This window comes from Tupaia chinensis, unplaced genomic scaffold (assembly GCF_000334495.1).
Source record: "Tupaia chinensis unplaced genomic scaffold, TupChi_1.0 Scaffold139757_1, whole genome shotgun sequence".
Lineage (NCBI taxonomy): Eukaryota > Metazoa > Chordata > Mammalia > Scandentia > Tupaiidae > Tupaia > Tupaia belangeri.
This window is the reverse complement of record NW_006199637.1, coordinates 559,220-562,777: the sequence shown is the minus strand read 5'-3', so window position 1 is coordinate 562,777 and position 3,558 is coordinate 559,220. Positions and strand designations below refer to the sequence as shown.

Sequence of the window (3,558 nt, the reverse complement as noted above, 5' to 3'; positions counted from 1 at the left end):
TTCCCTGATCCAGGTCTTCGGCTTTGCCCTGGACAGTTGGAATGAACAAGTCTGTTTTCTTCCTTCCGGTGGCCCCCCTCCAACTCTAAGTGCCGGTTCACCACGTGTTCTCTTTCACCCTCAGCTTGTGGAACTCTCACTCGTGAAACTCTTGGCTTTTCTAGGCTCCTTAGTCTCAGCCTTTAGAACCTTCTTGCCTTTTTTAACATCTGTTCAGTATTCCCCCCCCTCCCGCATTTCCTGTCTGTTCTCCCCCCAGGTCTGAAGTCTGCAGTAAGATACGGAGGTAAAGTGTACTCATAGTTTGACTTAATAAAGATGATGAGTCCAGGTGAAGTTTCCTTTAGATGGGAAATTGCCAAGTTAGGGAAGGCTTTTTCACTATTAGGGACCTGTCTCAGGTAAGTGCCATTCACTATTTAATCACCGGACTAGGACTACATCTACCTGATTCACAGGCACGTGGTTAGAGCTGTAGTAGAGTAGCCAGAGCAAATCAGTCTATGCTGATTTGGAAACATCAGGTATCCTAAGGTGTGCAGCATGTAGCTGTTACTATGTGTATAACTTCAGAAGCTGGTTTTCAGGAATGATCTTAACCTGTCTTACTACTCTGGGAGCCTTCTGCTAAAGTTTTGGTTTGGCAGTTAGAATACATCTCACTTGCTGTACATAGGGAGGGTATGCTTAGAAGGTTTTTCAGATTTTTAAGCTACATTTTTATAGTTCCTTCTGTTGAATACTAAAAGAAGCCTGTCAGAGCTCATCTGTCAGAAACAAAACTTGAAATTGTAAAAACATAGTTGTCATTAAAATTAAATGTTGTCTGCATGTTTTCCCTTTTCGCAGTTTTCTGTGTTTGTATTTAAAAGTATGTAAAGTGCTAACAGTAGTAGTGCTGAGAGAAATACGGAGTGATGTTTAGGTAGCTGCATGAACCCATACTCAACTGCCTGTGTTCGAATCCAGGCTCTCCTATGTAGTAGTGTTTCCAGTTTCTCATGTATAAAATGGGGATGATAATACCTACTTCTTAGAGTGGTTGTGAGGATAAATATATTTAATAATGCAGAAAGCATTAGAGTTAATTTATGGGACCTAAGTGTAGTAAATGTTAAGTAGTAGTATTGTTCTTAGTACTTTATATTTGTATGATTAGTTCCACAAGGTAAATAAGGAAAGAACTTTTTGCCTTGTCTGGGTAGGAGAAACTTGAGGCTCTGGAAAACTTAAGCCACTTGCATAAACCATAAATGAGACCAGGACAAGAACCTAGGTCCTTAGAGCCCAGTTCTTGGTTATCTATAACAAATAGTTAATATTAGATTGGCATTTCTCACTTGGCTTTTCTACTGATTCAATCACATTTGCTCAGGATTGTAACCTTTTCCTAGTCTCAATATAAAACTCATAGTTTTGGATTGTGTACAGTGAACACTTTTTTTTTGGAGAGGTTTTCGCTATAGGGCTTGTGCGCTCGCCAGACAGACAGAGAGAGACATAGAGACAGAAAGTGAGAAATCACCCCCCAGGGGGGATGGTCACACCGCAATCCCTTCTCCTCCATTCTCCTCTCGGGATCCTGGGCACGCACGCACACGCACCCGGCGTGAGTTTTAAGCCACCGGGTCCAGGACGCGAACCGCGGTCGACTACGTGGGAGTCCAGCGACATAGCCATTACGCTAACTGCTGGTTCCCTACAGTGAACACTTTGATACAGTAGAAAGATCACTGTATTTGGCTTAACAACCAGCAGTCAAACTTGTTTTTACATTGAGTTGAGTTGCTTTAATTTGGGGGGACTTGTTGAAAAACGAGAGTAGGGCTACATTAAACAAATGTTTCATAGGCTGCACTCTCATTTCAGCTTCACAACAATGAAATACTCTGAAATGACTGCATTTAAAAAAGTGGATTGAGAATTAGAGCTAAGAAAGGTAAATGACTTGGCCATAGCTTTAATAACCAATAAAGTAGTTTTGGCTACTAGGGTCAAGGCACTTTGTCTTCTGGTCTAGTGTCATTACACTGTTCGGTCCATCTTGAGTCACAGAACTGAGAACTGGGTGGAATGTAGAGACACCTACTTCCCATTATCCTGGGGATGTGTCCTTCTGGAGTGTTAGTTTACTAGAAACTTTGAGAGGGGAGCAGTTGTCCTATATTAAAATAAACTGCACATATATTATTGGTACAGAATTGAAAGTCACAATTAAAAAAATATTTTATTTAACTTTATTATTACTACTTTCTAGTTTGGTCAGCCAGAGAGAGAGAAAGTGAGAAAGTAAGCCACCAGGTCCAGGACTTGAACCGTGGTCGGGCATGTCCAGTGCCTTAACCACCATGTCACCTGCTGGTCCCCAAAAAGTCACAATTTTTAAAGGTAGAATGAAGAGTCATTTGTAGCAACTATTTCAGCCTTTGCTCTCATAAACCAGGTCCCTGGTTTATGTTTCTTGCCACTTTAAGTTTTAAGGGGCTCTCATTTTGTTAAATTCTCCATTTATTTTTACATCTTTGAAGCTTAAGAGTGTGAGAAATGAAAAGCACATTATTCTGAACCCCATGTCTCCAGCATTTTGTTGAGGTCCTGGTATGTAACCAAATGTGAAATACCTTACAGAGTCCTCAGAAGATTACATGAGACAGTGTATATGACCCATATAGTATGGCCTGGCACCTAGTAAGTGCTCAGTGAATGTTAGCCGTTAACTGCATGAATTGGGGAATGGTCTGTCTGAAATCATTTTATCATTGAATGCTGCATTCCCTGATATAAATCAGTTCGTAAGAATATATGGCATTTGATTTAGTAATTGGCGATTTGTCACCTGAGAACAGAGTCTGGTGGTGAATTCTTATCAATGCAGAAAGAGGAGTTCTTGCAGAGTTTCTTTAGTAACAGGGGTTAGAGTTCATAATTGTTTAGGAAGAATAGATTGCTGCTTTTTGTTAACTGCTACTTATGGCTGAGCATTCCATTTGGTTGATTGAGCCTGGGGAAGAGGAGACTTCTACTGATGATAAAATGTTCTAGGAAAGTGTAAGGAGACTGATTGATGATGCTCTTTTAAGAGTTTCTGAGGTTTATATGTTTAACTGAGACTGAGATGTTGAATGACATGCTGAAGCACCATGCAGAGCTAAGCCACTGGGAAATGACCCTGAACCTCAAGTCTCTCAAATACTTGTGTTTTTCCTTCCCTACCTGCTGGAAAGCCCTGGACGAACAGACCTGTCTGTTACTGGCTACCACAGTTATATATGTTTATACTGCTTAGCTAACACTGTAGTATGTTCACCCCTAGCTTAGTACTTGTTGAATGAAGCACATGACATTTCAGATATCAGACAGCAAGTGGGGTGGGTAGCATTGCCATCAGTTAGAATGTAGCACAATTCAAATGTGTTCATGTATAGTGTTCTCTGTCTTTTATTTATTTATTTATTTATTTATTTATTTATTTAACGATTTTTGCTATAGGGTGTGTGTGCTTGCCAGGGAAGACAGACTGAAAACAAGAAATCTTACCAGACCCCCCCCCCCATGGGG

At 40.6% G+C, this 3,558-nt stretch overlaps 1 protein-coding gene across 1 annotated transcript in view; it reads left to right on the top strand.

Annotated features, from left to right (window-relative positions):
* WDR43 (WD repeat domain 43) overlaps positions 1 to 3,558 on the top strand; it is a 62,254-nt gene that overhangs the window by 693 nt on the left and 58,003 nt on the right. The gene's annotated exons all lie outside the window — the stretch shown is intronic.